Genomic DNA, 26,283 nt, shown 5'->3' with positions numbered 1-26,283 from the left:
GCAATGGTCCCAGAAATACCAGGAGTCTTCCTAGAGAAAGAGGCATTTGGAATAGTTTGATTGAAGACATGTGTGTTTGCTATTTTAAGACTATTTCCTCAGACAATGCTTCCCTTAATTTTCTCTCTATTCTCTATCTCCCAGTTTATTTCTCCTCTCCATCCCCCATGGCTTCCTATTCTCTCTAGGGGAAAGATCAATTTACTTTGCAGACTGGTAGAAAATAGTAGTCTAAACATTGCTAAAAAATGCTATACTTCCCTGACTTAAACTCTTGCCTTGGGACCCATTAAGGTTTTCTTTATTTTTGAGCCTTCTCTCTCCAGTTCCTGACTGTCATGAGCAGTATATGAGGGTAATAAGGACATAGATAAAGTCAGCAAACTGCATAAGCAAGTCAAATGGTGATGATGCTGTCCACTATGGGTAAAATGACCTTAGTAGATAACTGATTGTGCTTCAAAATGCTGCAAACTGATTGCTCTTTACCTTTGAGGCCTTGCATCTTCAGAGACCAGAGAAAAGCTTTAAAAACTTGTTTTTCAATTTCTTGTTTTATTTGAGAAAGAGAAAGAGAGAGATATCTTGCATCCATTGGTTCACTCATCATGTGCTCACAACAGCTAGGGCTGGCTGAGGCTGAAGTCAGGAGCCAGGAACTCAATATAAGTCTTCCATGTCGGTGGCAGGGACTTAATTACTTGAGCCATCACCTGCTGCTTCCCAGGGTCTGCATTATCAGAAAGCCAGAGTCAAGAGCTGGAGCCAGGAATGGAACCCAGGTACTCCAGTATAGGATGCCAATGCCAATGTCTAAAATGTCATCTGTCTCTCTCTCCTAATTTTTAAACTATTTTTTACTTATTTGATTGTGAAGGGTAGGGGTAAGTTTTGAAATTTTTGTGCTGACACCTGGCTTTCATTGCAGTCAATACCAGACTCATTTCTAGTGCTGGTGCATCCATTATTGCCCATGTAAACTGCAGTTTCAAATTCCCTCATTCAAGTTATCTCTTTTTTTCAGTAGCCTTTTCCCCTACAAATAAGCTAAGTAAGGCTTGGAATATATAGAGGAACCTCTTGGACAAGGGATGGTTCTGAGATAAGGGTGAGTAGGAGCTTAGAATTCCTGGGTGGGATGGGGAGATACAGTGAGTGAGACAGTGAGAGCCAGAGTTTTGGCTTTTTAGCAAGAGCTTTGGAAGTTAAGAGAGTTTTAGCCAGAGGACATGAGCGGAAATAGAAGGCTTAGACATATTAAATATCCTTCCACTATTCCAAACGCTCATAGACGTGGTAGAGATCCCAAAATATTGGGGTTAAACTTGCTGTTTTAACAGGTTGTCAAGGGAGGAGAGAACCGAGAGAAAGATCAGACAGAATGCAGGATGAAGAAGGTTCCATGGCGACTGATAGAGGAAGACTGGAGGATACCAGGCATCCCCAAGATCACAGCCATCCGACTAGAGCATATGGGAACAGAGGGTAGGGGTCATCACCCAAGCCCACTGGAGCCCAGGGCTTAGCCCAGAGAAGGGAAACGAGGTTGAGTTGTCACCCACACCCACTGTTGCCCAGACGTAGTGTGCATAGAGGTTGTGGTGCCCAGTACCAGGACTTTGAGATGAGAGAGTAGAACCACAACCTGTAGTAGCAATTGCCGTGAGAACTTCCACGTCTTACCTCAGAATTTGGAGGCCCGGTGTGTAGATGGAAATGGCAGAGCATTCAGTGTCGAAGAAGGAGATCCGGGGGTGAGTTTTATGGTTGGCGGAAATCCAGGATCCCAACACAGCTAAGGTAGAGCAAAGTTGATGGGAGAGCCTGGATCCAAGTCACGGCGCCAAGGAAAGGAAAGGCCACCACAAAACACACCAAACACCTGAGTAAGGGAAAAGGTTTATTGTTAAGTGGGGGAAACCCAACAGACTGCCTCCCAGAGAGAACAGCTAGAGGATCCTCTTTATAGGCAGCCAGGAATCAAAAATATTTTGTTCACTCCAAGATGCACCCATCTTCAAGAGAAAGCCAGTGAAATCTGTGGCTCTGCCAATACTGCCCCATGCACTCTACCCATTCTCCCACCTGCTTTCCCTCCAAAATCCTCCACTTAGCTCCTGAATTATTGAAATATTGAGTGTTAAGTTCTTTCCTGCAATGGGACTGTTGTCTTGGTATCATGCATGACCCCAGGAACCTCCAAATCACTCCTGGTGCCAGGCCACTGCTATGGGCCAGTTCTCTATCAGAGCTTGAGGTAGAAAATACAGGACTGGTGGCTCTACCTGTGTCCTAAGAGTTGCTCCCTGGTCCTACTGGAAGCACATGTTGCTCATTGCTGTATCCATGTCAGGAGTGATTCAGCAGGTAGTTCCTAGAACTGGACTCTGAGAGGAAGAGCAGAGATGGCTGTACATGTGGCCTCATAGAAGTAGTCCAGTGCTGGAGGAACAAGTTTTGAAGTCATTCATGGTTCCAATCAGAGGTTCCGTTACACGTTCACTGTGTGAGCTTTTGTGATAATTGTCAACAATACATACTATGAAGAGCTTTCCTGCATGCATTAGCTTATGAATCCATACAGTCATATGGGATAGATTTTATAGATGAGGAAACAGGCCAAGAGCAATTAAGCAACTTGGTCATATTCCATGTAACTAGAAAGTGACAGAACCAGGAAATCCCCCAGATCTTTCTGCTTTTGCAGTCTCTTTACCACTTTGCAAGTTAACTAAACTTTCCAAGCAGTGGTTACCTTGTCTTTCACATCAGGATATTTGCATTTCCTTGCATTCTCTCTCTCTCTCTCCCCACTCCCCTTTTCTCTCTCTCTCTCCTGATTAACATTTGTTGGGCTTCCACTTTATCTGTGTGTGGATAACAGTTTATTTGTCAAAAATGATATAATTTCTAATAATTTCAGAAAGTGTACAAATTTTACTAGTCGAGTGGGAGGCATTTTAGAAGCCTCTTCAGGGCCTGGATTCAAACTGTTTCTCAAGAGGCTTGTAAAGAATTATGGGGTGAGCATTCAGTACAGTGGTTACTACACAGGAATGCTCCCAGTGCCTGGGTGGTCCCAACTCTGGTCCCCATTCCAGCTTCATGAAAACGTTAGCCTTGGAGGCAGAAAGTGATGGTTCAAGTAGTTGAGTAGCTGCCTCTTACAAGGAAGGCCTGGATTGAGTTCCTGGTTACCAGCTTTGACCTTGGCCAACTTTAACTGTTGCAGGCATTTGGGGAATAAACCAGGAAATGGGAAATGTGTATGTTTGTGTGTCTTTTTGTCTCTCTGCCTTTCAACTAAAGGAATAAATAGAATCAGTAACATTGTAAAACGACGTGGCCTAGTGCAACCAGGTTGCACATGTGCAGCAGGAAGCTGAAGCAGAACTGTGGAAGGACTTGTCTGACCTTGTTGACAATTAAGGAAATGAAGCCTAGAGAAGGGAAGGCGCTTCCTCAAGAGTACAGAGTTAACCAGTATAAGAGTCAGGCTCCAAACAGAGTACTTGAAGCAGAGGGAATTGAATGCAGAGCATTGGGTATGCAGTGAAGATGCAGAAGAGCCATCAGAAGCCAAGGAAGACCCTAAAATGACCAATAGCAGAAACCCGTGTGATTCCCAGGCCTCAGAGGAGAAGGAGGAGGGGACAAGAATGTGGAATTCGAGGGACCATTTTTCTGGAAGAAGAAGCTGCAAGTCCCCTAGTCTTTGCTGTGGGACCTGATCCACAGGGATTATAGACCACAGCCTGGAATGCTGCCTACAGTAATTAGGAAGGAAGGCAGACTCCTTGGCTGCTCCTTGCCTCCCTGCTACGTTTTGGATATAAGTGTTCCCCCAAAATTCCATGTGTTGGGAGCTAGGTCCCATTGTGGCAGTGTGAGGGCTGTAGGTGGGGCCCTGTAGGAGGTCCTTGAGTGGATTGAGGATGCTGCCCTCTCTCATGCAATCCTTTGGTTGTTTTTGAGGGCTATTGTAAAAGCTCCACCCAGCTTGCTCTGGCTTCCTGTTTGGGTGATATAATCTCTCTCTCTCCACAGGCACTCCCTGATATCATTGCCACCTGCAGTGTAGCCAAGAGGGCTCTCACTAGAGCTGAGCTGATGCCAGTGCTATGCTGTTGTGGTGACCCAGCCTTGGCTGTAAGGTGCATTTGGGGAGTGAATCAGCAGATGAAATATTCTCTCTCTCTCTCTCTCTCTCTCTCTCTCTCTGTCACTATGCCTTTCAAATAAATAAATCTTCAAAATAAGTGAGCTAAATAAACATGTTTTTCTTCGTAAGTATCTTGCCCCAGGTATTTTGTCATGGTAATACGAAACTGATGAATACACTCCCACACTCTGGTCAAACCTGGGTAGAAGACAGGAGACACAGTAGGGGATGGCATGGGGGAAATGACAGAAAAGAGCAGAGGAAGAGCAAGAAATGGGTCATCAGCAGGCAGTCATTCCTTGAGCACCTCTCTGAGCCATGCTATCTTTTGGTGGCAACTATCAGAGCTACTTTCTCATGTGCAAACTATGGGAGCTCAGTGAACGCCTTCCTGATAAGTTCCTCCAGCAGGGAAAGACTCACACACAATGGAACCCCTATACCAATCGTTCTGAATAGCAGATCTTTCTTTAGTGTATTTGCACTTATTTATGTTCATTTTTCTCTTCTTCTTCATGAGGGGTCTTCCTGGAAGTATAGGCACGCTAAATTTTTAAATTTAGAGTGCAAGAATTGCCAAGAAGTCAGCTATAGAGGTCAGGACTTCAATTCTTTAAAATAGTTTTCAGCCCCCCTAAGCTATTCTAAATAGGCAGACTAAAACCCAGGAACTTATGCTATGCATAAGCAGTCCTGAGACAAATCTCCAACCTCTGCCTTGCAAATAAATGCAGCCTGTAAAACCTAGAACCGCGACCTCTAGCTGGTGTTTAGTCTCAGTCTCAGCACAGTGGTGAGCATGTGGATAAACGGCAGACAGATGGAGAAACTGATCACAGAAGCTAGCTGAGTGAATGACAGGTTGAGAAGCTCTCCCTCCTTCATAGCCAAGGTTTTGGGTTTTTTTTTTTTTTTTCCTCTTCTTCTTCTTTTTTCCAAGATCTTCCAGAAAAAGCAGAACCTTTACCCAGACAGGGCAACTGTGTCACAAAGTTCTGCTTTCACTGTGTGTTAAGTGGAAATGATTAGGCAAGTGAGTAGTAAGAGATTCCTCTCTGTGTTTCCTCTGTGCTGGAGGCTGTCCTGCTGCGGACCTCTGCATACTCAGACTGACAGTGCAAACTGTGATCCTTTGCACTGATAACCGCACGATGCCTCACTTATCTGTCATCATGGCTTATCCACACAGAATGTTGCAGCAGTGTCCACTTCCTGGATGCATACGTAGGTGTGAAGATGCTGCTGTATGTGCGCGTGTGTGAAGTTGGTGTGTGACAAATGTGATGGCTGATGAGGTTCTGGCTTTGGGCTGTGAGGCCTGGACTAGTTCCAAAAAACGTGTGTCCCAGCACTATGACAGCTGTCTTCCCACCACTACCGTTCACTGAGCGCTTACTCTGCTAGGAACGGGCATTGCCCATGCCCGGATGTAACGGTGCTCCTGTGAGATCATACTCTCCCAGTCTGCCAAGCATCCAGACCCTTTCGGCTCTCGCTGTGGATGGTGGGGTGACCTAACTGCCAGCCCCCACCACTTCCTAGCTGCACCACCTGGAGTATCAGATGTGAGGTAGTCTGGCTCCCTAGGTTGGAGACAGGGACAGACATGGCTGTTTCTGGGAACCCTCTGGGAAGCTTTTGAAAAGTACTAAGTTTGGAACCTCTACCCAGATTAATTAAATTACAATTGTTAACGATATAGCTGGGGCGTTGTTTTGTTTTTAACTCCTGAAGTGATTCTAATGAGCAGACAGGGCTGAGAACCACTGGCTTGAGCTTGTTTTGAGCTTACCTAATAAGCAAGTCACTCACCTTCAGTTGTCTTGACAGACATAGGACTTTCCTAGAGGCAGCAGCCCCTCTTTGCCACAGACAGGAGCTGGAACCGGAGAAATAAGGTATTGGAGTTCCAACACCATCAGTTTCCAGCCATGCAAATATGGGCAAGATATTAAATCTTTCTTAATCTCAGGCAACAGCTTGATTTGTGAGATTTGCTGGAATTAAATGAGATAACTCAAATAAGGCATGTTACCCACCATGTGGTAACTGCCCAGTACACATTATTATCACCAAAGAGTTCCCTAAATTCTTTGGAAGAAGTCCTTACCCAAGGCTGTGGTTGTAATGATTTGGCATTGTTACAGTGAAATGTGGCGGTCAAGTCCTCAGAAATGGAAAATGGAGTCCTATATTAAGGGGAAGAAGGAAACAAAGATGAACCCAACAGACCCAAAACTAAGGTATTTTCTGGCAGAAGAGGGGGGATGGTGAGATTGATTTCTTTGAGCAGAATAGTCAGGAACCAGCTTAATGGGTGGCCAGGTTTCCCTAGCAGTTAAATGGGCTCAGGTGGATTTGAAGATATCCCCCAACACATGATTTCATGGGGTTAGATGCACTTTAATTGAAGGCCTCTGGCTGGAATGGACAGTGCAGCACAGGCTGTGTGTTGGCTGTAATACAAGAAAGCGCCAGCAACCCAGGAATGAAGACTGCCCCACTGTCTGGATTCACCCTGAGCCCATGCTCTGGGATCCCTGTGTGCAAAGTGGGATCTCCACCAGCCATCTACATGTGTCCCTCGCCCTGGCTGCACCGAGTCTGCACAGTGTCATAATCTGGTTGCACACAGCCTACTTGGAAAATTGAAGTTCCTTAAAGTCACTCCCAGAAGGACAGAAAAAAGTAGCTTTTACAAGTTTGAACATAGGCAGGACACTCTTGCGGGTCTCATATGGGTTTTTCTGGGGATGACGCTCCATTTTTCCAGCAGGGGACTTCATTTGGCCACACCTGGAAAACTGAGCGGCATCCCTGGAGGGTTCTTTGTCCCTGTTGCAGCTGAGATCACACAGATGAGTCTGAAGCACGGGTTTTGAGAAGGCTTCATAGGCAGCTGGGCACTGCTGACTCAGGGTCTAGGTCCCAAAGCTCATGGTATGGGAAAGCTATCTCAGACCACAACCCCTCACACACAGATACTACATGAGGGGGTGGGGAGCGGGTAATAACTCTTGTATCCCAGATTGCCTATTAATTCAATATTTGCTTCTTCTTAAAAAAAAAGTGGATTTTTTTACATTACTTTTTATTTGAGAGAGAGAAAAGGAGCACTCCCATCTGCTGGTTTGCTCCCCGCATGCCCACAACAGCCTGGCTTGGGTGGGGGCCAAAGCAGGGAGCTGGAAACTAAATCCAGGCCTCCCATGTGGTTGACAGATGCCCAATTACTTGAGCCATCTCTGCTGCCTTCCAATATGTGAATTGGCAGGAAGCTGGAATCAGGAGCCAAAGCCAAGAGTGGAACCCAGGCACTCCGGGCACTCCAGTGTGGGACACAGGCTTCCCAATGATTAGGCTAAATGCCTGCTTCCAACTTCTTTTATAATCAAACCAAGGTTTTTCCCTTGAACTAGTCCATTCAGTTGCCATTGGGTGTTCTGTCCCAGGGCACACAGAGATATGCTGCAGGGTCTCCTGGCTGGCAGGTCACCAGCTATTCACCGAAGTAGATTCTGAAGGCGCTCTTCCTCATTGGCTCTCAAAGGGTTACGCTAACGTCCTTAGGCTTCTCTTTTCAGAACACATATTTCAGGGCATTAAGCAAGAATAGACATGGTATTATACGATGGCGATCCAGGTTCTGATTATATCCCAGGCAGGAAGGGGCTCTTTCTGCCAAAAAGGAAAGCTCCAACTCTGAAACCCTTGCAGGCTGGCCAGAAGTCCAGCCAGCAGAAAGACACAGGCAGAGAGCAGCTCTTTGCAAGTTAAGGCACAGGCTAGCAATCATTGTCTTTTGGAATGTATTTGCAGAACTATCTAAACTTGAGATCCAATTGATAAACATTTCACACCTGTCAGTCATCTGACAAGTGGACCCTTATTGCCTGTCCTGATCCAATGGCAGTAGACAAGAGCAGAGTAGGAAACATAGAAGAGTCTGGAAAAAGAGTCAGGCTGGGCCATGGCAGAGTCTGTTTCATAAACACTGACTGGTGGCCCCTGGCAGGTCTTGGCAGTTTGCATCAGAACCCACAGGCTGTTGATGGAATCCAGATGTCAGCTGTCCCTGCCTTGCTCTCTGAGTTCTTCTCTGTGCCCTACCCATTGAAACTCCACGTGCACATACATGGTAGGAAATAGTGTAGGGGTTACCAGTGGTCCTGTTGGGGGTTGTATGAGGAAGTTCACATCACACAACACTCAGAAATCTGAGAAAATCTGCTAGACACTTGTCTTCCCCTCCCAAGGCTTTTTCTGAATGGCTGTCACAGGGCTTCTCTTCCTGAGATTCTTGCCCAAAGTGGATTTCAGTGTGGCTCTCACCTTCTTCCTCCCTGAATGTTTTCTTCCTGTGACTTCCAAACCCACCCTTTCTTCATCAGAAATGGTGATTTCCCACTTCCTCAAGGAACCAGGGCATCCACTGGCACCCAGCCCTGCAGGCGTCCTTCCATCTAAGCGGCAGGTTCATCAAAGTGTGTTCAGTCCAAGCAGCTGTCTCCCTAGAAAGGGCTTCCCCGTGTGCTGCAAAGCTTCCCTCCTTCAGAACATACTCGTTGAAGGCCTGCTTTGTGCTGAAATCTTCTAGTGAACCAGACAACAATCTCTGCCTTGGGGGCTTTCATTATAATGGAGGGAAGTGCAGCCTTATCTAATACACAGGCCCACACTCAGAAGTTGATGGGTGTGTGTGTGTGTGTGTGTGTGTGTGTGTGGAAATCAATAGGCAAAACTAAGTCATTCTCACTCCAGCACTTGGGTTCAGTGATTCTCTCAACAGATCCTTGGTGTTTTCTTCCCTTGTCAAATGATGGATCAATGGCGATCAGCTCAGGTGCAATGAGTCCCAGGAAATTTTTGGGAATCACGTGATCTCAGGACCTCTTACTCAGGGCAAGAATAGGACCTGGAGGGCCACAGCAGAGTGGGCTGAGATGACCATCTCAGTGGCTGGGAGAACACCAGAACAGCAAGGTACGAAGGGACAGTCAACAAACCAGAACAAGCAAAGCAAGGAGTGGGGTGCAGCTGTCAGACGTGGTCTCAGACAACTGGAGAGAAGAAGGTGGTGGCCTTTTAGGCAGGTGTGTGCGGTCAAGCCAGGCTTTTACAGTGGAAGGCACATTTTCCACATATGAGATGTCCTTTCTCTTGTCACTCCCCTTAGCTCATCAAATCCTCTTCTACAAACCTCACAAAGACAGGATCTCGTCTGTCTCATTCAGAACCGTTCTTTGCAAATGGTAAGTGCTTCCTAAGTCTTGGCAAGTGAATGATGAGTTCAGGGAAGGTACTGTCGCCTCTTCTGAAGCTTTCTCAGCCATCCTTGGCTTCATGATTTTGCCTCTTCCTGAATGGAAGCTCTTGGTCCCCAGGCAGGAAACTGTTACCTTGCAGAAAGCAAACAGGTTCAAATCCTGGCCCTGCCTTTGACTACATGTTTCTAGCTGCTTCAGTTCTCTCCATCCTCAGTGTTCTCTCACCTGTCAAAGGCAATATTCCTACACATTTGCGGGCAGAGAGCCCTTACACTTCAAACCACTAATTCAGAAACTATTTTGCACTATTACTTACAACCACTTTTGTAATTGCTGTGAAGTTTTATTTATTTATTTGAGCATTGAAATTATGGGGTGGGGGCGGGGAGAATGAGAACATCTTCCATCCGCTGGCTCACTCCCCAAATGGCCATGTTGGCTAGAGCTGGGCCAGGCCAAAGCTAGGAGCTTCATCGGTGTCTCCCACATGAGTGCAGGGGCCCAACTACTTGGATCATCTTCTGCTGCTTTCCCAGGCACATTAACAGGAAGCTTGATCAGAAGTGGAGCAGCTGGGACTCAAACAGGCACCAATATGGGATGCTGGTGCTGCACATGGCGGCTTAACCTGCTGTGCCACAGTGCTAGTCCCAACTGCTTTGGATCTTTTAACTTCTGAACTTAACAATAATAGGAATAGTCATCACTTGTTGAGCAGCTGCTCTCCACTGCACACTCTAGCTGTTGATTACATGCATCATCTCTAATTCCCACATCCTCTATGGGACACAGGTGCTGTTATCCCCATCTTGTACATGGAAAATAGAAACTGGGAAAGGTGAAACCAATTAGTCTAGGTTGCAGTTATGGTCAGTGCTGGAGCTGGGATTCAAACCTGATCTCTCTGACATGTGTCCTTGCTGGTCTCCTAGCTTTAATTGGTCTTTAGGACCCAATTATCTGTGTCTCATAAAATCTAGCCCTTTGCTTCCTTGTACCTCACAGAGATCAATACATGTGGTTTTTTTTTTTTTTGAACAAAGAAAAAGCAGAATGGAGATTGTCTGATGATTCTGAAACTTTATGATCCTCTCTACAGACTGCAGTCTTTTGACTCCAAGAGGTTCAATAAACTAAAATTGTCAAGAATGTGTTGTATTCTTGCATGACAGAGTTTATAAGAAACAAGGTATTCTGGGACCTTGTCCCAGGGAACTTATGGCATAGACTGGAAAGAAAATCACTTTCCCTGGCTGGGCTGGACCGGGGGTCTGACTAGGCTGGCATGTGATGACTGCCTGGCAAGACAGGACAAGAAATGAATCAACTGCCCGGTGCGATGGTATGTGCTATTTCCAAGCTGCCTAGCTCATGAGTACTGCACAATCCAGCAGCCCACTCTAATTTCTCACACCAAAGGCTGCCTTCTTAGTAAACAGTTGTCCACACTTCTGTTGGGTCTGAGTCACCACTTAGTGTTCAAGCTGAAATGCCAGCACAGTCCTTGGAATACACCACGCAGTGTGAAACCAAGGAGGTGGGCTGGATTGGACGGCAGTTCCCTCGGAAACTTCCGTGTCCTGCGGGCGAGCACAACCTCCAGACGTGGGTCCAAAGGGATCGTTGCAGGCCCCCAGCCCTGTTCACAGCTATTCTTTCCTCTCTGTGAGTCTCCTGTTTCTATAGCTGAGGACACTGGAGGGGAACCAGTTAGTAAATTGTCTGAGGTCCCACTAGTCTTTTAATAACCTGGCTCCTACGTCATCCCCCACCTTGTCTTACACGCATCCTCTTCCTTCATCAAGTGAAGTCATGTTAGGCCCTGATGTGCCACATGATATCACTTCTCTTGTCTTTGCAATGCGTCCCATCCACCTGCTCTCTCATGCTTGATGAAAGACTCATTCACCAAGTCCCAGCTCAAGCATTCCTTCCTTTTGGAAAACTCTTCTGACCAGCCACCCCTCCCAGTAGCCCACTGCCCCATCAGAGTGGGGCGGTTCACTCTGTCCTCTGTGCTGCTTGTGCTACGTTCACACCAGTGCCTGCCACTGGATTGTGTTGTTCATTAGAAATCTGCTTACCTCCTAGACCACGGGGTCAAGTGACTGTTGGGATTTTGTTCAGCTGCAAGTAACCAAAAGCCCATCTAATGAATATCTCAGACAAGTTGGGGGTTATTTTTTGAAAGTATCAAAAGTTGCCATGGTAACTCTGCAATACCATTAGGGACCCAGCTTCCTTCTAGACTTCTGCTTAGCTACCTTTGTCATTTGGCTATTTCCCTGATGCTTGCCACCAGTGGTCACCAAATGGCTACACCTTCACCATATCCAGCTTTCAGGCTGAAAAAACGATGGGGGTCACGGAATAATAGGGTCTTCACCCTATTATTATTATCATAAAAGGAGTTCTGCTCCTTTTACAGAGCCTTCCTGGAAGCTGTATTTAGCGATGCTTGCTTATCTCTCTTTGTTAGAATGGAATCATGTGAGTGTTCTGAGAGGCAAAGAGAATGGGAGATGCAATGGTTCAATTGAATATGGTGAAATTCAAAGTAGGGTTTGGTTAGTAAGCGGAAGGGAAGAAATGATATTGAGTAGGAAAGTATCAGTGTCTATCATATGTAGGGCTATATCTCATTTATCATCTTTCTCTGGGGGCTTTGAACAGGGCTTGGCACATAATAGGTGCTCAATAAATGGAAGTCCAAGAAAGAAAGAAGTTTTGTGATCCTGCCTATCTCCTCAATCCCACCCCACACCCCACCAAGCCCCAGCCCAGTGCTATTTGCACAGCATGACTCAGCACAGCTTTGAGCTTTCAGACACAAAGCAAAGCCTCCTGGGGATGGGGAGAAGAAGAGAGAGGGATGGCTGAAAGGGGGGCCAGCCATTTTCTTACTTGTGCCAGCTGGGAGCACTCAATCAGCAGTTCCTGGTAGCTGAGAGAGGGGGAAGAACAGCTCTTCTTAGATGTTTGGCTGTATCATATTCTAATTCCCAGTTCAAAAAAAGAGCATGTGGATCAATACAGGTCTTCAAGACTGTCACAAGGTCCTTGGAAGATCTTTCAACCTCTACTGTCTGTTGAGATTCCTCAGTTACAGAGAAGGGCGCAACCTTGGGTTCTTGAAGGCCAGGAGCTATTTCTGTGTGATATGGTTGTTTATGGCTTTTCCCAATTATAAACAACTTTGCACTGAGCATTCTTGAAATAAATCTTTGGGTTCATCCTTGTGTATCCGAATAATTTTTCTTCCTTAGCCCAGATTCCAAAAAGCAGAAACTCTGGGCAGAAGGGTATGCTCGTTTTTAAGATTTCTAGTGAGTGTTATTAACTTCCAGGAAGACTTGTGCTTTATGCTCATTCGTCGTGAGTGGAAAAGCCGACCATCACCCCCGGGGTGGTTGGCCTCCCCTTCTGAAGGCTTCAGTTGTCCAGCAATCATCCCAAGAGTGTAGTCTTCTCTTCCTTCTGAAACAATAGCAGAGAAACAACAAACCGGAAACAGAGATGGAGGGCTCATGATGTGAAAATGTCTAGATTCCTTGACTTGATTATGGATTATGAATTTCACTCTGGAAAGAGTGGGGGGTCATAGATTCTATGTGTATAAAGGAGGTATTCATTAAAAGCTTGTGAGAGGAGCACTAAATTGATTTCCTGGACCTAGCTACAGCCCTAGGGGCCATTCTTGACTTCCTATTAATCTCCATAAAGTACCCAAGTCCTGTCCACCTTTGTAGGCAGCCTCCACGTCTAAATCACCTTTGCAGCTGCCTCTGACTCTGGGTCAGTCACATCCTCATCATTTCCCTCAACCAACTGCTTTGGTGTCCATTTCTTTGCATCTATCCCTTCGGTCCTCACTTAATAGATGAGGAACTTGGAGAATCTATGTTCCACAAATCAGCCTAGAATATCCTTGCACTCCACTTCAAATAGCAACTGCACACTCCTTGTTAAAATTCAGCTCCTCATCTCTTCCAGGAAGGCTCAGGACAGCCACCTTATAGTCCATTTTAGGGGTCCTTTCCATACATCATCACAATATCCTGTGCTTACTATATTTTTGTATTATAACATTTATTTTTCTTTCCATCTTCCTCAACTAGACAATAAATTCTTGAGGGTGAGGATTGGGCCTTACTTTTTTATATCTGTAGATGATAGTGAACATAGTAGATCACTTTGCTGTAGCTGTATTTTAAATGAACCAGTGAATCATTGGTTACAGATGGAGAAATAATTGTAATAGTACAGAAAGCACATGGATAGTGACTTTTTTCAAGATATATAGGCCAGATATCCACTTCCCCTTCCATATCCACACACCCTGGATGCCTTCACTTCAATGAAACACCTTGAAAGAAGTATTCATATATGTAAACAGTGTTTCTATTTCTATTGTAAATACAGCTCTTTCCTTCTGGAATGTTGCTTTATGTTTGTGGGAGAACCAAGTGAGCATGTAGATAAGGCACCTCACCTGTGCATAATATGGCAGGGTTTGCAAATATTTTTGTTTCAATCATTATCTATAAAATGAGCTGCCATTTATTAAGAGTTTATTATGTACTGGCACTATGTAACCCATTGCATGCACTTTTTTTAACCGACTCCTTACAACAATCCTATGAGTTCAGTACTATTCTCTTCTCCAAATTATAAACAAAAACATGAGAGGTGAAGAGGTTAGAAAGTGGCCAAGGCTATGTGGTGAGAGGTTCCAAACCAATCTTTCAGTCTACACAATACCCTTTCCAAGTGCCATCAATCCTCTTAGCCACCCAGTGAAACAAGCTGGACTGTGTTCCTGTTCCCACTTTATAGATACGGACACCGAGTCTGGGTAACCAAACTGGTTCAAGGTTACCTCGTTAGGGAAGTAGCATTAGGCAAGTGGGCCAGGGATCCAGATTTCCTGGCTGTTAGTGATCTAGAACTCCTGTCGGTTGAGTGGACAGTTTTCTTTTTCTTTTTCTTTTTTTTTTTTTTCAAATTAGAAAAGTGCAACTCAGGTTTGTTTGGTGACACATGAAGTTTATGAACAGCCTGTTGGATGCAGGAGCTGGTGCTGTTTGTGGCCCCACAAACCAGCAACTAGCCAGGCAGGGGCCCTGCTCAGGCATTCTAAGGAAACAGCTCCCTCTGTAGTCCTTCTGAAGGAACCACAGGCACTTGGGTTGCCCCCAAGCAGCCAAGCATCTGCCAGTGAATGAACTCTCCCAGGTACCTTGAGGACATCTTCAAACAGCTTGGCTTCAAGTGTTGTTTGACCACTAAGGGGTCTTGTTTTATCCAGGACTATGCAATTGAAAAATGACTTTGATGGCCAGAATTGAGTGCTACATTATCTCAGCTCTTTAACTTTGTAATTACCATCTGTGGGGGAATCTGATGCCTTCTTTCTCTATGTCCAGCATGATAGAGAATAAGGGAGAGGAGAAGAGGTAGGAGGTGATGGCAAGGGCAGCACTGGGAGGCTGTCAGCACCTACGTCAAAGGACAGAGTGACCCTTAGAAGACCAGATGGAGGAACAAGAGAAGGGACTGGGTGCAGGGCCCTCAGGTGCAGAGCCTTCATGGCATCTAAAGAGGGGTGGAAGGAGCGGTGAAAGGCTGGAGGAACAAGCAGGGCATGGCTTGAGCAAGCTTGAAGGCTGGAGGGAAAAAAACACAGTCAAAATGTCTTTCCCACATTTAGCACCAATTAATATTGGTTGATTGTTTATTAGATCTCTGATCTGGAAGGATGCTAGGGTTACCATATCCAGCACCAAATTCAGCTCCTAAGTTCTTTCCCACCTATTTGGGACAAGGGATTACAGAAAAATCCTCATTTCCTTTCTTTTGGAGGTGATGTTAGGATGTACAAGTTGGGAACCAATTTCCTGTGTGGATAGCTGGAACGTCATAAGTTTATAGACAAAACATAGTCTTGCACAGCTTGAAGCCCTTTATTGCACCATAGAATGAACTGCATTTCCAAAAATTGGATGGGCAGCTGATAGCTTTGTTCTGGGGCCATCTGGATGGCCCTGTTAAGCCCACACAGTCTCCTAGTGATGTAAATATTGGGGGGAATGTACCCTTTTCCCCACTGGCGCAGGAACTCCCAAAGTCATAATGAAGTTTTAGGCCTCACAATGTAGCACTGGGCAAGTCTGGTTCCTCTCTGGGCCTTCCTGTTTCCAATTCTGAAAGGAGAGGTTTAACCAAATCAGGAATTCTCAGCTATGCTGTGCAGAATCTAAGGAGACCCTGGGGTACAGGCCCCTTAGGCTCACTCAGACCAGAAAAGCTCCTCTTGTATCTGTGTTATGTTGGGTGTCCACCAAACATTGTGTTTGAACAAAGAGCCCCTAGATAAAAACATGTTTGAAAGCTACTGGACCAGATGATACCTGCTGTGGTTCACTGAGGTATGCACTCATTCAACAAATATTTATTGAACACTTGCTGTGTGCCAGACATTGTTGTAATGTCAAGGAAACAATGGCAAGCAAAACCTAGATTCTCTTGTGCAATATATACTATAACTTTAAAACAGGGATATTTGGGCTTCCATTCTAGATCTGTCCTTAAAACACAGAGGCCATATCCTTATCCTCTTGTGAGTGATCAGAGTGCATACTTCACACCCATTTAGTTTCCTCTTTTCTGGTTGTCCCACTACCCTGTGAGAACCTAAGCTTGATGGTTAAATTCAGAGTTGAGTCTTGAAGAGTTAAAGGAATGTGATTTTCCTCCACTAGGAATTACGACATTTGAGCTGACAAAATAGGACTTTTTTAAAAAAATGATTTATTTCTAGGAAAATTCTTGAGAAAGATAAAAACCATCATGTTATATAATATTCTTTATTAAAAACTGCACGATTTCATAGGGAGAGATATCAAACTTACACTAATTCAGTTAACATATGATTAGTGTGATATCATCATTTGTCCACTTGTAACTATAGGAGGAAAAAGAAACTAAGATTGAAAACCTGCTCTGTGGCAGGTGTTTTTTGGACAAGATCATATGTGTCTCTTGCCTTGTTTAACCACTTAATCTTCAGAACAATCTTGCAAAAGCTATTTACCAATTTCTAGAAATGAAAGTGAGGCTTAATATCTTTTGAAGTTTACAAAGCCAGTTAAAAATTGCAAGCCTAGAACCTGGGCAGTCTGAGTCTAAAACTCATCTGTACTCTTCCCACCAGGTAGCACAGCCTCCTAGCTTGCTCAATATCATTTGTTCCCAGATGTTTGCAATCACCTTTTGGCACATCCCTGAGTAATAATTAGGCAAATAAAGTGATATTTTATTATTTCAAAGTCCATCAGTGGCTTCTGTAGCCATGTACATAGCAGTGAAGAAACAAGTATATATGTTTTCTGATTCAACACTCAGGAATATAGGGATACTCATATTCTAGGCACTGATGTCTTCAGATCTGTAGATGTGTTCACCTTGTCTCAATTAAGTATCAAGTTCTCCTTACATTGAGAACACAAGATCCTTTAAAAGTAGGGTTTTATAACACTGGAATTAAAAATTTTCAAAAAGAATCAAATATTGGGCCGGCTCAATAGGCTAATCCTCTACCTGCGGCGCCGGCACACTGGTTTCTAGTCCCAGTCGGGGTGCCGGATTCTGTCCCGGTTGCCCCTCTTCCAGGCCAGCTCTCTGCTATGGCCTGGGAGTGCAGTAGAGGATGGCCCAGGTCCTTGGGCCCTGCACCTGCATGGGAGACTGGGAGAAGCACCTGGCTTCTGGCTTTGAATCAGTGTGGTGCGCCGGCCACAGCAGCCATTGAGGGGGTGAACCAACGGCAAAAGGAAGACCTTTCTCTCTGTCTCTCTCTCTCTCTCACTGTCCACTCTGCCTATCAAAAAAAAAAAAAAAAGAATCAAATATTTTTCCCTAGGTCATGCCATTTAGGATTTACCCATCCAAATAAATTAGGGAAAGTTGACGAAGATTTCCAAGTTTTGTATCCTCAAGTCCTCAAGGTCTTCATAATAAAAACTATTATATACACTTTTCTTGAAAACAATTGTAAAATTTCATAACATGGTAATTATTATCAATAACAACTTTTTTAGAAAACCTTTTCTTCGTAAAACAAAAAATAAGCTTCTCTATTCAAAATTCTTATACCAGCACACATATTCATATTTGACTTCCAATGAAAGTATTTTCTATTTTCCACTTGAACCTTATCCTCCATCTACCTTTTCTCCTCTAATTTGGAAATCATACTTTAAAAATCAATGCTGGTGGGCCAACGCTGGCGCGATGGCTTACTTGGTTAATCCTCTGCCTGTGGCGCCGGCATCCCATATGGGTGCTGGGTTCTAGTCCCTGTTGCTCCTCTTCCAGTCCAGCTCTCTGCTGTGGCCTGGGAGGGCAGTGGAGGATGGCCCAAGTGCTTGGGCCTCTACACCCGCATGGGAGACCAGGGAGAAGCACCTGGCTCCTGGCTTCAGATCAGTGCAGTGCCAGCCATAGTGGCCATTTAGGGAGTGAAGCAACGGAAGGAAGACCTTTCTCTCTGTCTCTCTCTCTCTCAATGTCTGTGGCTCTACCTGTCAAATAAATAAAAAAAAAATCAATGCTAAAGATGCAAAAGAGTCAAAACAATGCTGAAAAAGAATAAAACTGAAGAACTCACATTTCCCAATCTGAAAACCCACTATGAAACAATGGTATTCAAGGCACTGTGGGGCTGTCACAAGAATAGACATATAGGTCAATTGAATTGAGTTGGGAATCCAGAAGTAAACCCTTATTCTCATGGTCAATTGATTCTTAGTAAGGATCCCAAGATAATTCAATGGAGAAAGAATAGTTTTTTCAACAAATGATATTGGAATAATTATACATGTAATATATATTATATGTATATAGTCACAAACAAAAGAATTAAATTGGACCCCTACCTCACAAAATATATAAAATTTAACTCAAAATGTATCATACACGTAAGCTTAAGAGCTGCAACTCTGAAAGTCTTAGAAGAAAACATAGACATATCTTTGTGACCTTGCATTAGATGATGGTTTCCTTAAAAAAATTTTTTTAATTTATTTGAAGGCACACACACACACACACACATGCACACACACGCACACATCTGCAGTCTGTTTATTCACTTCCCAAATACCTGCAACAGCTAGGGGTGGGCCAGGTCAAAGCCAGGAGCTGGGAACTCAATCCAGGTCTCCCACAGGATGGCAGAGATCCAAGGAGTTGAACCATCACTGATGCCTCCCAAGATGTGCAGTAGCAGGAAGCTAGATTGTTGGGTTCAATTATAAGGATATGTCTAACTCCTTTTTTTTTTTTTTTTTGAAGATTTATGTATTTACTTGAAAGGCAGAGTTACAGAAAGGGAGAGGCAAAGGCAAAGAGATCTTCCTTTTATTGCTTCACTCTCCAGTGACCACCATGGCCAAGGCTAGGCCAAGCCAAAGCCAGCTCAAGACTCCTCTGGGAACTTAGCTGCTGCTATGGACACATGATCCCTCCATGGTCTTTTGAGGAACCTTGTAAGATGTGGTCTCAGAACCAACTGAGACAGAGGGAAGAAGCATTTATACAGTAGATCCCATTCCCTATTGTTTGAGGGATCTGTGAACATGCAGCTGCTCCCTGAGAACCTCCTATCTCTCCTATCTGCAGATCAGAAGAGTAGTGAGAGAAATCACCACAGAGCTCTGTGATTGAGCCTGCAGGAAGCTCCTCCAAGTCTTTAAGGAACTGGTTTTTGCTGCCATGTCTGGAGTAAGAGGACCACAGAAATTTAATCATGATCAACTGTGTGAATAAAACTATCTCTTGGGAAGGAAACTGATTTCCATCTAGTCCAGAGTGCTTAATTCCATTTCTGATGCAAAATATCTCACCTATGTCAATGCCCTTCATTTCCCAAGGCAGGGGTTGGGGTGGGGGACTTGAAAGCACACCCACATTTCAGCTATTATTATTTTTTTTAAAAAGGATTTATTTATTTATTTATTTGAAAGTCAGAATTACAGAAAGAGTGAGAGAAGAACAGGGAGAGAAATCTTTCATCTGCTGGTTCACTTCCCAAATGGCTGCAATGACCAGGGCTGGGCCAGACCAAAGCCAGTAGCCAGGATCCAGGAGCTTTATCAGGGTCTCCTATGTGGGTGCAGGGGCCCTGGCACTTGGGCCATCCTCTGCTGCTTTCCCAGGCCAATAGTAGGGAGCTGGGTGGGAAGTGGAACACCTGGGACTTGAACTGGTGCCCATATGGGATGCACTGGCCACCCAGTTGTTTATTCTTAAGGGGAAATACACACACATAGATACGCACACACAAACACACACACACACAGAACCCATTATCTGGGCCACCACTATTTTATGTAACTTCAAAATGTGACAGTCACATCCTAATCCATGGAATTCAGTGCAGTCACAGGTCCATGTACAGTGACTTTCTTCACAGCACACCTGGGTATTCCTACTGACCAATCTCAAAGTAGAGACACTTTCAGGACAGAAATCACCACCAGGAGGTATAATAGTCTATCATTAATCCTATGTCCCCTCCTTCAAATGCACTCAACCTATGAAAATGTGAACATCCCTAAATGAGAAGCACTTTTATCTGTCATTAGTCATTTTCATTCTATCATTCTAGTAAGGTGAAGATCAAGTTCTTGATGGGAGTTAGAGTGAGAAAGGAATGAAGGCCTGTATGCCTTTCAAGGGGACTACAGAGTGTGTGGCTGGAAGATTCTAAAGACAAACTTCAGTCACTTCACAGTTTGAGCCAGGACTGACCTTTCTCAAGCTGGTTGGAATCTAGGTCACTTTAGCCAGAGCAGTGTAATTCCCCCAAGACTCCATGTTCTGCCTCTTAGCACCAACCACATTGCTTCCTTTAAACCTTCCTGGAAACTTCAGAAGCTATGTGTCTCAAACATTTCAAAGCTAAGTGCCTTCTCTGTGACTAGCTCCTGAGGTAGTCCTTGCACATGATCAGACAGGAACACTCACAGTGCTTGAAGTCATCTATGAGCTTTGGGGGAGTTTATAGTGTAAGATCATATAGTCAATACAGATTCAGAAAAACACAATAGATTTTGTACCAAAACACAATAGATTCTGTACAAAAACAGAGATGTTGTTATCAAAAAGCTTGTAGGAAAAAGACTAAAGAAGTCAAAAAGATTATCTTAGAGGCCAATTTGACCCCTGTTTTTGAAAATGAATTTTGTTGGGGCTGGTGCCATGGCTCACTTAGTTAATCCTCCACCTGCAGTGCCGGCATCCCATATGGGCTCCAGGTTCTAGTCCCAGTTACTCCTCTTCCAGTCCAGCTCTCTGCTGTGGCCCAGGAGGGCAGTGGAGGATGGCCCAAGTGCTTGGGCGCCTGCACCTGCATGGGAGGCCAGGAAGAAGCATCTGGTTCCTGGTTTCAGATCGGCGCAGCACCGGCCATAGCGGCCATTTAGGGAGTGAACTAACAGAAGGAATACCTTTCTCTCTGTCTCTCTCTTTCACTGTCTATAACTCTACCTGTCAAATAAAAAAAAATTTTAAAAAAAGAAAATGAAGTTTTGTTGTCACATAGCCATTCCCATCCATTTATGTCATCAGCCATTCATATGCTGCAGAGTAGCTGTGACAGAGACTATGTGGCTTGCTAAAACTAAAATGTTTACTATTTAGTCCTTTACTGAATAAATTTATTGACCTCTGGACAATCTTACCTCTGGTTGAGCTGACAGTCCTGCTTTGTTTCTTTACAAGGAAAAGACTTGCCATTAATTGAGAACTCCACTGAGGGACTCTTCTTGAATTTTCAGTTGAGTTATCCCAAATCAAAAGGATGAGTACACATCCTGCCTCAACTTGCCCATTGGAAGATCTCTTCCTAGAGGGGCAGCAGCTATCACTCCATTAGCTAAGAGACTCAAAGCTTTGCCAAATGCCCAGCAAAATCTAGATGAATAAAATGTGTTGGACTCACCCCTAGGAGGTACTAAGTTAGGCTGTTGCCTTGTTTTGGGGGTAATCATAGAGGCCACATAAGGCAATTGTCTGTAGCCTCATCTTTCTTTTTTCACCTCTTTCTCTCTTCCCTCAGCTCTCTCCCTCTTGTCTCCCCTTTCTCCTAGACTCCTTGCTACCTTTCCTTTCTCTCTTCCTCCTTCTAGACCACAACTCAGGCCTGCCAGTGCCACCCAGTGGCTCTGACAAGCATTACTTAGACTTGCTGACTGCCCTCAAGGTTGGGAATGGCCATGGGAAAGTCAGTGTACTAATTAGGGATTCTGAGGCAACTAGAAAGCTCTACTGAACTTTGGCTGTTGTCTCATTATTGCTCAAAGCATTAATTATTAGTCATTTATACCTTAGGATAAATGAAGGAATCCAGGACAGTTTTGTTAGAGGAAAGCAAATCAGAAAGGCCCTAATAATCATGTTAAAGAGATTACTGTCCACTTCTCTGAGCACAAATCGCACTTGATATCATTTACAGCACTGAAATGTACACTTAAAATTGGTTAATAAGATAATTTCATGTTGTGTTCTTATTACATTAAAAATAAGAAAATAAATAGATAAGAAATTGCATTTGAATTATTTTAGGGATGTCATTTAGATGGCATATAATATGGGTGCAGTAAAATGTACAATAGATTTAAGACTGTAACCAGTGTATTTAGATATCCTAATTTTATGATGTCATAATATAAAACAAAAGTATTGTTTCCTGATTCTGTAATTAATTGTGTTCTCTTTAACTCCATTTCCTGTTGTTCAGAAACATCTTAGGTGAGTTCAGTGGGCTTAGGAGGGTTGCTCCTCAAATCGGCCTGCAAGGCTGAGGTGGTAAACTCAGACTTTTATATGGCTTAGCTGAGACCCTTACTGATTGATTCTCATCCCCTGGCCTCTTCCTAAAAGGAGGGGACTACAGGGTGGGAGGTGTATGACTGGGGTTGATTATGGCTGGCTCCACACACATTAACAAATTTGGAGGGAGAGGTCTGGCTCCAGTTTTTGGCCAGTGTCTCTCAGAGGAAGGCTATCAAATGCTTGCTGTATGAGACCATTCTGGGACAACAGGAAAAGGTTCATGCAATCATAGCCTAAGTGCAGCCAGTCTTTTACTGTGCCCAGGTGAGCAAGCATCAGAGCAAAGAGGCTGTCTCACCAAGCTGCTGAAGCTAGTTCTGGGCCCCTTTGTCTTTGCCAGTTATCCCAGGATCCACTTATGAGCAATGGCCATTGTAAAGGGATTCTTAAAACTGTAACTTTGCTTTTCTTACTGCCAAGATTATTCTTCCGTAGAAAGACTCTAGGTCTCAGAATTCTCTTTCAATAGGCCACTCACCCAGGGTCTAGTGGAGGTTCTGTGCAGAACCCTCCCTGTAAGTGTGAGAAGGTAGCAGAAAAGGCACTGTCTATTATCATCACTGGTGGCTTCACTTCCAGGCAGAAAGGGCTATATTGGTGTTTTAAAAACTCATTGTCCTAAACCATCTCTCCCACTTTCATGTTCTAGGATGTAAAATTCTACCATGAGGAGTGAGTGCTTAACCTGGTGGTTAGCATACCTGTGTCCCATATCAGTGTGCCTAGATTTGATTCCCAGTTCCAGATCCTTACTTAAGCTTCCTACTAAAGTGTACCCTGGGAGGCAGCAGTGATGTAAGTATTTGGGTTTCTGCCACCTGTGTGGGAGACCTGAATTGAATTCCTAGGCTCTGGCTCCAGCCCAAGCTCAGCCCAACTGTAGGCATTTGTGGAGTGAACCAGTGAATGGAAGCCCTGTCTGTCTTTCACTCTGTGTGTCTTTGTCTCTCAATTAAAGATTAGGGACAAGCATTTGGCACTGTGATCAAGTTGCCTCTTGGGATGCCTGCATCCATAACAGAGTGCCTAGGTTTGGCTCTTCATTCTGCTTTTGTTCCAGTTTTCTGCTAGTATACACACTAGGAAGCAACAGGTGATGGCTCCAGTATGTGGATCCCTGCCATCCACTAGGGAGACCTGGACTGAGCTTCCAGCTTCTGTCTTTGGCCTCAGCCCAGCCCAGCCCTGGCCATTGCAGGCATCTGAGGAGCGAACCAGTGGATGGAAGATTCTCCAGGTCTCCCGCACGGGTGCCAGGGCTCAAGGAATTGGGCCATCTTCTACTGCTTTCCTAGGCCATTGCAGAGAGCTGGTTTGGAAGTGGAGCAGCTGGGACTTGAACCAGTGCCCATATGGAAGGATGGCATTGCAGCAGCTTTACATACTACACCACAGTGTCAGCCCCTCTTTTTTTTTTTAAAAGATGTATTTATTTATTTATTTGAAAGTCAGAGGTACATAGAGGCAGAGAGAGAGAGAGAGAGAGAAAGTCTTCCATCCTCTGATTTACTCCCCAGATGGCTGCAATGGTTGGAGCTGTGCCGATCTGAAGCCAGGAGCCAGGAGCTTACTCCTGGTCTCCACGCGGGTGCAGGAGCCCAAGGACTTGGGCCATCTTCTACTGCTTTTGCAGGCCATAGCAGAGAGCTGGATTGGAAGTAGAGCAGCCGGGACTCGAACCAGTGTCCATATGGGATGCTGGTACTGCAGGTGGTGGCTTTACCCACTATGCCACAGCCCCGGCCCCCTGGTTCCACTCTTGATTCCAACTTTCTGCTCATAATCAGGAAGGCAGCAGGTAATGGCTCAAATAGTTAGGTCGCTACCACCCACATGAGAGATCAGGATTGAGTTTGCAGCTTCTGGCTTTGGCCTAGTCCAGCCCCAGCTGTTGCAGTCATTCAGGGAGTGAATCAGTGCACAGATCTCTCTCTGTTTCTGTCCCTCTCTTTCTCTCTGTTTCACAAAAAGTTTTTTTTAATTTTTTTTACAAAAGTTTAACTGTTCAAATTTAATAAACTTTAAATAAATGCATTTTCAAAAAGTCTGTTAAACTAACCAATGCAATTGTAAGTCATGAACACATTTCAAATGCTTAAAATCTAGTACTTTGAAAAGATGACAGACAAAGCAAAGTTGACTGTGGTTTCTGCTTTTCAGCTTGGAATCGTTGACAAAAATATTGAGATGGAGCAAATTAAATACTTTTTTTCTTTTTTTATTTAGTGAATATAAATTTTCAAAGTACAGTTTATGGATTACAACGGCTCCCCCCCCATAACTTCCCTCCCACTCACACCCCTCCCATCTCCCACTCCCTCTCCCATTCCACTCACATCAAGATTCATTTTCAATTATCTTTATAGACAGAAGATCAATTCAGTATATATTAAGTAAAGATTTCATCAGTTTGCACCCACACAGAAACACAAAGTATAAAATACTGTTTCAGTACTAGTTATAGCATTACTTCACATTGGACAACACATTGAAGACAGATCCCACATGAGAAGTAAGTACACAGTGACTCCTGTTGTTGACTTAACAATTTGACACTCTTGTTTATGGCGTCAGTAATCTCCCTAGGCTCTAGTCATGAGTTGCCAAGGCTATGGAAGCCTTTTGAGTTCACTGTCTTCGATCTTATTCCAACAGGGTCATAGTCAAAGTGGAAGTTCTCTCCTCCCTTCAGAGAAAGGTACCTCCTTCTTTGATGGCCCCGTTCTTTCCACTGGGATCTCACTCGCAGAGATCTTTCATTTAGGTCTTTTTTTTTTTTTTTTCCAGAGTGTCTTGGCTTTCCATGCCTAAAATACTCTCATGGGCTCTTCAGCCAGATCCAAATGCGTTAAGGGGCTGATTCTGAGACCAGAGTGCTATTTAGGACATCTGCCAATCTATGAGTCTGTTGTGTATCCCACTTCCCATGATGCATCATTCTCTCCCTTTTTGATTCTATCAGTTAGTATTAGCAGACACTAGTCTTGTTTGTGTAATCCCTTTGACTCTTAGACCTATCAGTGTGATCAGTTGTGAACTGAAATTGATCACTTGGACTAGTGAGATGGCATTGGTACTTGCCACCTTGATGGGATTGTATTGGAATCCCCTGGCACGTTTCTAATTCCACCATTTGGGGCAAGTCAGCTTGAGCATGTCCCAAATTGTACATCCCCTCCCTCTCTTATTCCCACTCTTATATTTAACAGGGATCATTTTTTTGTTAAAATTTAATACTAATCACCTAGCACTGTATTCAACGGAAGGTGGGGAGATGTGAATATAAGAGGTGGGAGGAGAAGAACAAACGAGGATTTGCTTTTTCTCTGCAGGATTTTTCCATTAATAAACAATACAGTTGTCCATTGTTTGCACTTGACTCTCCCATGATGGATTACACCTGATGGCTGATGCAGTAAGTAATAGACTGTTACTCAAGATCCCCACAAACTATCCTGGCACCATGCGTTTGTTGATCTTGTGCTTCTACCTAGACTGTTTTTTCTCTGGTTTCCTCCTCTAAATGCTGCCCTTTCTTCAAATCCTGCTCAAATTCTACCTCTAGACCTCTGTCCTCAGATCTATCCTCCTCCTAAATTCAAAGCACATCTGCATAAATATATTGGCATTTCAGCTTTTACTACATCATGACTTCTCAAATACATTGCTGTCCTACTTAAGTTTTATCCTACATAATTTAGCACGTGGAGATGTATATCTTGTTTGTCCACCTGCATGTTAATTTGATTGTTTTGGAACCTATGCAGTGTCATGGGAATGCTGTGCTGTTGCTCAGTTATATACTAAATGAGTCAATTAAACTTAATGCATAGACTTCTGCTTAGCTAGAAAGTCACAAATGCATTTTGGGGTGTCTGTTCTTTGGGTGCTTATCTTATCTAAAACATTGAATATCTTATTTAACGCACTGAAAATCTTTGGCAGCTAAAAAGAGTTACA

General features: G+C 44.2%; 1 protein-coding gene across 1 annotated transcript in view; it reads left to right on the top strand.

Annotated features, from left to right (window-relative positions):
* The window catches only part of LOC127484203 (uncharacterized), a 187,356-nt gene extending 183,066 nt beyond the window's left edge, over positions 1-4,290 (top strand). Inside the window, exon 6 of the mRNA XM_089313623.1 lies at positions 4,048-4,290. The gene's annotated coding sequence lies outside the window, so the exon portion shown is untranslated. The remainder of the gene's footprint in view (positions 1-4,047) is intronic.
* The last annotated feature ends 21,993 nt before the right edge of the window (positions 4,291-26,283 follow it).

The sequence above is a fragment of the Oryctolagus cuniculus genome, chromosome 15, assembly GCF_051225735.1.
Source record: "Oryctolagus cuniculus isolate XC-2025 breed Fujian yellow rabbit chromosome 15, ASM5122573v1, whole genome shotgun sequence".
NCBI classification, from domain to species: Eukaryota; Metazoa; Chordata; class Mammalia; order Lagomorpha; family Leporidae; genus Oryctolagus; species Oryctolagus cuniculus.
Note: the sequence above shows the minus strand (reverse complement) of the source record. Positions and strands in the feature narration are given on the sequence as shown.